The 9,664-nt window shown below is 41.9% G+C and overlaps 1 long non-coding RNA gene across 6 annotated transcripts in view; it reads right to left on the reverse strand.

Moving 5' to 3' along the window:
* Positions 1-25: 25 nt before the first annotated feature.
* Positions 26-9,664, reverse strand: part of LOC119155250 — a 435,215-nt gene continuing 425,576 nt past the window's right edge. For 5 of the 6 annotated variants that reach the window (XR_005106649.1, XR_005106652.1, XR_005106650.1 and 2 more), the window contains 4 exons: positions 8,137-8,422; positions 6,204-6,286; positions 3,010-3,163; positions 26-819 (listed from right to left, as the gene is read on the reverse strand). This is a non-coding gene — a long non-coding RNA (uncharacterized LOC119155250). The remainder of the gene's footprint in view (positions 820-3,009; positions 3,164-6,203; positions 6,287-8,136; positions 8,423-9,664) is intronic. The other variant, XR_005106651.1, reaches the window with a different exon arrangement.

The following is a 9,664-nucleotide window of genomic DNA, read 5'->3' on the forward strand; positions in this document are numbered from 1 at the left end:
GATAATCCTAGGGAAAGAAAAATGCGTTTCCCGGGCTATTTCCAAGAACTAACTGATCTCAAATATGATCTGTTCTCTGGAAGAAGGGAGCAACTTCATTTAGTGGGTTTTTCCCATCAGCTGCTCAGTGGTAGAGCTGTGCAGAATAATTTCAAGAAAAAATTCTGACTTTTCTTGTTTGCAGCAAGAATACTAACTCAAATCTGTGGCTTTGCGTGGCTATGCTATGCCTTCCGTCAGGAAACTGCAAGCACCTAGAATGTGCCTCTGCTGCAATTAATAACAAATCAATATTAACTACTCTGTTGGAGAGTAATACATCTGAAATACATGATGATTACGTTTTCTTTTTTAATTCTGTTTTTGAAAAGGTGTTCACTGTTCAGCGTGCTCAGTTATGGAATGAGCTTGACTGACTTTTGTTGTGATGCCGATACACAAAAAGCTGATTTATAGATTTGTCTGTCTAAACAACCAAAAGCAGATTTTTTTTCCTTCAGATTCTACTTCGTGACCTCTAGTATATTGGAGGTCTGCTGAATTTCTTCTCTTAACACTTCAATGCTTGAGGAAAAATAGGACTGTTGCAGAGAAAAGAAAACGTCATAATGTACAGTATCGGACAAATGTACAGTAAAGACAAAAGAATACTTGCATAACATAAAGCAATAAAATTACTGAAGCTATACATGATTTTTTAATTAAATGCACTTACCTGTTTTTTAAGTAAGTTTCTAAGCTTTTTGATCTGGCATTAAAGTCTTTAGGTAGAGTTGTGCAAATTGTGCTGCTTCAATATCTTTGCAAAGACTTGAAGTCCTATGAATACAGAATTCAAGTATTAGTGAGACTGTAGGCATCTTTTTATATTCTTTCAGTATAAGCATTCAAGGTACAGCGTTTAAATCTAACATGTACAGATCTTTGGTTGTCCAATATAACCTAGAAGTGCTAAGAAGATAGCTAATAACTTCTAGTAAGTAATGTAGTATAGCATTTAGTGATGTAGAGGTTGAAGTTCATTAACGGCTTTAAATAAACTATTATATGACTCGTTTGTAAAGCACTGCTACCTATTTAATAGCTTACTTTAAAAGCATTTCTTAAAGTTGCAGACCTATAAGATTACAAATGTCACTCATGTTAGCATAATCCACATGCAAGTGATGAAGCCTTTGCTTTGATGTGCTAAATTGGAGGAGGACTAATGGAGCTATGAATATACAATAGAACATATTTAAGTAGTATTCTTGCTTTAGGTAAAACACTTCCTTGAAACCAGAGGCGTTTCAGACAATAAAACAGGCTTTAATGGGGACGGTAGGTGTGGATAGAAGGCTACTGGAAACACTTCCTTATGTGAAAATCATTTTTTTAGGAGATCAGTAAAGAAAAACATGTATTTGTTCACCTTTTATCACATGCATTTGCTACACTGTGGCTGAAATACACCCTCTGCATTTAGCGCCACTGAAAAGTCATACAAATAATCATTCAGTAAAAGCTTCCCTCACTTTCAAAAATGAATGCTGTTAAAAAAAAATCAAAGGAAATATTACTAATCTGAAATCATCCCCATGAACCTGGATAAAATGCTCTGTCTATACTGCATCTAAACGTCTCAATCATATAAATTGTCACTCTTATTAATGAAACAATTTTGTAAAAAGATTGCCCTCTAAATGGGTTTAATGTTTTTACCTATCCAGCTGTCTAGTTATGAGATTTACGCATCCTGGCAGGCAGTGGGACATTAAGCGTTTCCAAACCAAATTCTGTTTGCAACAAGATACTGTCTTTTCAGTCCTACATGATTTATCTTTAAATATTTTAACAGGTTATGCAGTATCTTATGAAATATAAAATAAGAATGTCTTACCAAAATGAAGCCTATGAAATTAAGTCACGTCCTTAGAATATTAACCATACTGAGTTTCTCTCCCTTTTGCCCTGTTAGTTAACACCGATAAAATTTGCATAATCTAATTTTAGGGTAAATACTTAAAAAATTTAAAAATCACATATGGTCATAGTATGACTTGCTATCAGGTACCGTCAAGAATTTCAAAAGATCATTTTATTATTTATTTTTTTTTAAAATCAAATTCTTTGGCTGGTAGTTACATGTCAAGTGTGAGGCTTTTTGCAAGGATCTACATTCTGAACAGCTCTATTAAAATAACAAAATTGAGATTGGAGCATATATGTGTATATATATATGTATTTTAAATATATTTCTTCAGTGTGAAATTATGTGTTCCAAGTCTGATTTCACTGCTTGAGCCTCCTGTACATGAAGTACCAGGTCACCATTGTTGCTGCTTGTTACTTTCAGTACCAGGTGTATGCCTATTGTCAGTCCAGTTAAGCCACAGAAGAGCTTACTGCAATTAAATAGCAATTTGTTTCTATGAAACTGCAATTAAAGTATTACTGATCAGCCATTTTAGATTGGCAGCGCTTTGACTGCATGTTAAACAGTGAGGAGCTCTCCATTTCTTTTTGCAGTCTGAGCTGCGAGTAACAGTGAAGTGTAACATGCTCACCTATGTCCCTTGTCAAGTTGAAAGTATGAGTCCTCCGTAAAGCACTCTGATCTCATCACGAACACGCTGAGAGCAATGACAAGTCAGGGCTGATCTCTGTAAGTTGAACTTGCAACTTACAGGACCTGAAGTTATTACTGTTTTCTGTTCCTGTGTGAGCAGGGATGTACACGCTTCCTACAGGGGATGTTTTCAACTTCAGATTGATTCTGTTGAGAATGGGCTGCAAGTTGTGGGCTGCAAGCCAATAACGTACTGCAGGTCCTGACTTGTTAGAGCTATGTAAACAGGGCTACTATATCTCTTTAATCACAACTAATAAAAGACTAGAAGAAGCAATCAATTACCTTGTAAGTTGTTGGTTGTGGTATTTTTAATAAAAAGCAGAAGTTCATCTGACATGGCTATTATTTTCACACTCGTGGAACAGATGAACCATTTTAAAGCAATCGAGCTGGCTTACCTGTGCGTGCCCGGGCTTTGCTGGCAACCACTGGCCCGTGACCGTGAAGTTCTTGGGAAGCCACGGTGCTCCTGCCCCCAAAGCCAGCAGCACCCGCCAGCTTCTGCCTTGAGCCCCCTGCCAAGCTTGTAGCCATTCGTGGTTGACTTGAAATCTGAAATGTAAATTTTTGGTGCAAATTAAAAACTTGTTTGTAAGAATTCAAAGAGGAATTAACTTTGTAGTGGTAATTATATTTCTTAATTATCGCCATATTTTGACAAAGTCTGAGACATGTTGACTGTAGTTCCTGCATTTTTGCACAGCCGAGGCTGTAGACATCCTCATTCCTTCGCCAGAGGGGATGACATCACACCTGTGGCATGCATGAGATAAGTGTTGCTTCATTTAGGAACGGCTTCCTGCCTCTTGGAGATGTTCCTGGGGGGGGAGATGGCTTCGGTCCTAGTCCTGCAGTGTGACCCACCGGCATGGCTGAGTGCCGCCGAGCAAACCGCTGTGTCAGATGGCAGATGGGTGCCAGGGGTGGCCGTAGGTGCCAGTGAGTGTGGGCCCTGTGCCCCGGCGAGGAGCGGGTGACCCGCCGGCCCTGAACCCGTCGTGCAAACGGCCCCGCTGACAGCCAGTAATTCATTCACTGGCGGGGACTGGTCATATGTCTGCACCCAAGGCCTGAAAAAAGTCCTGTTTACTGGAGACAGACGTGACTGTGTTGAGGATTTTGGGTTTTTTTTTCCCCTCCTCTGCGGATATTCCTTAACAAGTCAGGGTCTGTTGTGTTTCTTCCTTCAGCAGTAGTTCTAGCATTAAGTTCACAGTTTTTGGCATGCAGGAGGCTACACAGTTCAAGGGGGAGACGATAGGCTCTAAGACGGCAGCCAGTGATGTACGCCTGCCTCCGTCCTGCCCGGTGGCTCACGTTGTCTTTCTGCCCCTGCTCACCTCCTGCTTGTCCACTGAAGGGCAAGCAAGGGCTTGGCACCACAAAGGCTGGAGCTGTGGTGGTCTTTTTTTTTTAACAAGGCCTCTCAGTGCTACTGTATTAAAAGTAATAAATTGCAGCATTTTAGTGACTGGAAAGGCATGTGCAGGCCATAGCGTGAAGTGTTTAGCCGGGTCAGAAAAGATATAAAGTCCAGTGGCTGAAACAAGAGCTGTCCCTGTAACAGGGTGATGCTTTAGGAAAGCTATGCGGGGGCTCAGGCCCCTGAAAGACCAGTCCTGAAAAGTCCTGGGCTTTCCAACAGTGAAGCACTCGTATGCAGGAAGGCTGGAAATGTTAATAGGTGCTGAGTAACTTTTGAAAAATTTGAGCTTAAACTTCTTTCATATTCACCATTCTAATACAGGTCTCATAGACCATTGTGCCATTTTCTTCGCATGTGTAACATCACTCTCACATTTTTGTAATCATTTTATCTATTTAAGTCGGTTCCTGGCTACATTGGATGTTCACCTCAGCTTACGAACACTGAGCATGAAAGTAAGGGGTTTTATAATTATTAGAAATGTTTTAAAAAAAATATTTTGCTTTTTAGGATCTTTTATTCACTGCTATGTATTTAGCTTCAAAAAACCCAAACCAAAACAAAAAATCTCAATAATTCTTGTTGAAACAGCCCTACAAACAATAGCATTAAGCCCAAAACTAAGCTTTAGACATTCTTGCCCCAAAGGATTTTATTTTTTTGGTGCAAGAGAGCTATAACGGAGAGAAAATGGACATTCTGAAAAGACTTACTCCTTCTGGTTGGGTCCCAGACCCAGTGAACATGCCCACGAGGAGGGAGCTGTGCGAGGTTGGCAGCATGAAAGCAGCCCGCGCAGACACCGCCTGCCCCGGTGCCTTTCTCCCCTCTGGTGCTCATTGCGTCCTTTGCTCTTAAGGGAGTGATGGCTGTTGGGCAAGCTGAAGCTTTCCGTGCGCAGCCAGGTTCCTCTGCAGCTAAACCAGCTGATGGTTCTTTCTCGCATTGTTGGAATATGCTGTTAATTACATTTTGAAATATCCATATACTTTTCCTCTTAGGGGATCTTACAAGCAAGCTTTTCGCTAACAACTTCTGTGGTTCGCCATAACCTCTCGGAATAATCATCGGTTCCATTGAACTTATGCCAGTTGTTTTGTTAAACTAAATTGAAAGAACAGGGCCTATATTAATTCTCGAAAGGCAAGAGATTGCCCTGTGATTTGGGGAAATCTTGATTGCTTACAATATGAATAAATGAACAAGGCAGATATTAACTTTACACCTGACTTCAATTTCTTGAGCAGTGGAGAAATGTCCAGTAGGAGGAAAACCAATCCAGCTAAAACTCATAAGCCAGCCATTAACAGGCTAATTTTATTGTACTGTAAAATCATCAGCTGCTTATAGAAAACAAAGGGGCAATGAATGCAGTATTTGTCTTTTATTCTTAGAAAAAAAACCCTTAAGATCAAACAGCCCCTAAAAGACTGAGCTGATATGCATCCCACGTACATATTTTTGGATATCCTCTCATATTCATTCTACTGATGTATTTGATAGGTAATTATATCAGCCATATCAAGATGCTGATACCAAATAGTGGAAGACTTCAGTGTTTTGCCATAAAGCTTATATCCCTAGTTACTGCACACTCATCATCAGACTCGGGATCTGCAGCAATCATTCCGAAACTGTAGTTGATATTTTTGTGCTTACACCACATTTAAAAATTATTATTCTTGCTTCATCAGTTAGTCTTTTTAGCTGCCTTGAAAAAAAAAAACCATATTGCAAATGAGCTACTATTCTTATTTGTTGTTTTAAGAAGGGTAAGCGCTGAAGTATTCAAATGGAACAGATTATACCTTTAATTACATCCAAACAGGATGCTGAGCTGATTTTTCTATTTTCCGTTTAATTGCTATAGTTCAAAAAGATATTGCAAATTTGTAGATGAATTATTTAAGCATAGCCTTCTGGCCTCTGTGTTTACGAAAGAGACCAAAGGGGCGGGGTGGTGGTGGGTTTGTAAGAAAAAATTTAAAGGGGAAAATTGCCACTTCCTTACATCTTGGGGGAGATGTTTTAGCTGGATAGATGTTTTATGCTTTCTGGGAGTATCTTGGGACTCCATGGGATTTGTTTGTATCCCAACAACCACACTGGGACGCCCCCCATCCTGCCCCATGCCGTGGGTAGCAAAGTGCTATTTTTTTCTCTAACCTGCTCACTGGTGAGCGCCTTTGCTTCACGGATGCAACTCCAACCAGCTACCCTTTTCGTGGATGTGCTTGATCTCTGTTCTCCTACGTACAAAATGAGAATAATGAAAGAAAACACAATTCATCACTTCTTAAACTAAATATATTTCCATTTTGTTTGCATACGAGTGTGTATATATCATTCACCGTATATATTTAGAATATGTACTATGACATTACAGCCAGTGATAAATCCTACTCGCTTACTATATGTGTTATTTGCTGCAACATTAAGCTCAGTAAGAATTTTATATGTAACTTGTACCAAAACTAAATATATTGAGGAATTGATGCACAGTTGTAAACAAGAGCATAACTTCCCGCTTCAACACAGTCAAAGGTGGCAGCTTGTGTGGCAATTCTTTTGTAAACAATTGCAGACTTTCCAAAGAATAAGCCAGTTAATTAGATTTTTAATGATGTTTTTTAGAAAATAGCATTCTTGGAGGGGACGGATGGACCCTACAACACTAACAAAAAAAGTAAACCTAAAGCCTGTACTGTATAAAGAAATGCCATGCGTGAAAAACTGAATTGTGCTGGGCCTAGCTCTTTTGCTCCCCCCACCATCTTTTTTTCCTTCTACTGAACTTGCCTGTGTAGAGTATTTTTTTTTTATAGCTCTACTGTGAATTCAAAGAAAGATGACACTGGCACAATCTTTTAATTTTTTTTTGGTGGATTATCTTATTTCATTATTTTCAATAGTGCTAAGTATGTGCTACCCACTTAGAGAGCTGATGCAGTGCATAGCAAAGCTCAAGATGTCCTCTTAAATACACAAAGCTTATGCAAGGCTGTGACACAAGTAGGTTTTAAACGCTAGCAGTGTTGGCAGCTTTGAAGGGCTGATACAGCCTTGCTGATACGTCACAGGTTATATGGAGAGATTCAGGGAGAAACTGAACTAGCTGGAGTAAGAGTAGTACACAACTTTTATTGATGAAGTTCAGGGGAAAGAGGCACTGAGGGCAGCTGTATTAATCCCATAATAACTTGAAATATAATCAGTATATTGCTGCAGGGATGGCTAGGGAGGGAGGGAGGTGGAGGTGTCAGGGTTTAAGTTCACAGGCTTTCCCAGTTCATTAAAAAGTGAATCAATCAGAGAAACAGGCTGGCTTTTCAAAGGGCTGGCAGTTGTGAACGGGCTTCGGACGTTGGGAGGCACGCAGATGGTGCGCCCGTCCTCGCGCAGAGGCTGCTGGAGCTCAGCAGCCATCCATTTGAGGAGCCGGCTGTGTTTTACCTTGCTCAAGCTAGTAAAATGTGTTATAATGTGCTAGGGGAGATTCTGGCTGGATTTTGTGAACTTAAAAGCTAGGCAGTGTTGGTGCTGTGGGCCATTTAAAGGTGATGCTGATAGATGTTTATAAAGGGAAAAAAAGTTTTGTTTTGTAATTTCTAGAGTGGTGGTTTAACCAGCAGGCAAATGGGCAGAAGGCGTCTGCCTACAGGACCCCTCTTTGTAGGCAGCTGGTATAGTAATTAGCTCATTACTATTAATTTTTGCCATCCCTGGACTGATCAGTGATGTATTTAAAAAAGAAAAAAAGTGGAATTCATATATCTGGATCTGGCATTTCCCACATCCTTTTGATGAAGCTGGTGCATGTACACAGACCGGGGAACGTCCTCAGAGAGTGAGCTTACTCACACCCACGGGCACCCGGAGGTTTAGGACAGAATGCCCTATATTTAAATAGGACTCATGACTTTTTAATTACTGCACAGGGCTCAGTGAGAACACATGGTTGTCCAAACTGGTGTGCTGTGATTGCTCACCAGCGGTATGGGAGCACGTTTAATCAGTGGTCTATAGCTCAAGTGAGAATGAGCACCCACCACAGGCACCGGTCGGAACACTGACAGACAGACGGTATTTCCATACGAACCTCAGCCCTGTGCTGGGAAGATGGTGTGGAAAGAGCCATGTCGTATGGATGACTGATACAGGCTGAAAAACATCCATGTTAGAAGGCAGAGGTGTCAGTGTGTCCTGATGGCTTCTTAGGGGGAAGCGTGTTCCTTTGAGGACATCTTTTCTGGAATGCAAGCCCAAACTTCATCAGCCTCCGACGAGCTCATCCCCTGCCCTTTGCATGGATCCTGCCTTGCTCGCAGCAAGCCAGGGACTGCCCTCAGGTTAATTAATATTATTTCCACTGGTTGCTGGAGGAGCTGTGGAGAAGGGGAAAGACATACTTTGTCAGTATGAGAGTAAGAAAGGCAGGCTTTTTGTTGCCAGCACTTGCTTTTAAATCATTTTTGCTTTCTAAGATGTTTATAACAATATGAAAAAACCAAATGTACCTATTGTTTTGCCAATCTTCAAGGCAAATGTTTGGCAAGAGCATATTTTAATCCCACCTGCCCATTACTTTGAGGTAGCAAAAACCTTCTTTGAGTATGCTTAGCCACAGCCCAAACCCCTCCACACCTCTATGAGGTGGCTTAAAGCACAAACTAGGCTGGCTCCACATCATCCTTCTTGCATTCATAGGTCTTTCTAAGGACGATTCCTGAGCTACAGCCCAAGGCTGGTGAGTAGAAAGCATACTTTCTGGTTTAATTTTTAAGTTTCTTGTAGAGTGTCAGTTTCAACCACCTCCCCAAAGTTACAATTTTTCTAAATGTTAATTTTTTCTTCCGCTTTCCTTCCTCCTGATGCCCAGCCCAGCCTTGCTTGTGTGTCAGTCTGCTCCGAGGACTTGTGTTCAAACGGATTCACTGACATGCTAACGTGGCTGGGAGCTGGCACTCATGCGGGGCTTGGGGCAGCTCGTAGTGGCTTGACCTGTTTTTACTGAATCAGTTCCAGTTCAGCAGAAGTGGGTCAGGCTACCTTCAGGACGGTGATCCAGAGCTTCACAAGAACTCGCCACTTTGGCAAAGCGGAATTTAAATCAGCTGGAGAATAACCTCAGAAAAGCAGAGATGTCACTGGCATCTCCTTCGCACCACAGACACCCCCTGCTATAAACACCGCGGACACTCGTGCCTCCAGCACAGCTTCCCTGGCAGGGAGGGGTGGGAAGCAGTGCTGGAAGAAGGGCACTGCAGCTCACCTGTACATCGCGGCTCCTCAGTGTCCTGGCAAGTGAGAGCAAGCGCACCCAGCGCTGGGAGGGAGGACTCACCCAGTGCTTCCCCTCTGCTGTCACCTTGCCAGGGGTTCACACAAATCCCTGTCCGGGGAGCCTACGGAGGATGACATAAAGATACGCTCCCTGCCACCCCGTGATGGAGAATGCCCTGATTATACATGGCTCCCTTCCTCCCTCCTGGGCTAGATCCATCTCACACTGGCCCTGATGGGGGAGAGCCCTTGAGCCTGTGTCGTGAATGTGCAGCTCCGAGGGCTTTGCTGAATCAGAGCCAGGCTCCGCCATGGGGACATGGTTCTGCATTAGCCCCGCTGGT

The sequence above is a fragment of the Falco rusticolus genome, chromosome 11, assembly GCF_015220075.1.
Source record: "Falco rusticolus isolate bFalRus1 chromosome 11, bFalRus1.pri, whole genome shotgun sequence".
Classification (NCBI taxonomy): Eukaryota; Metazoa; Chordata; class Aves; order Falconiformes; family Falconidae; genus Falco; species Falco rusticolus.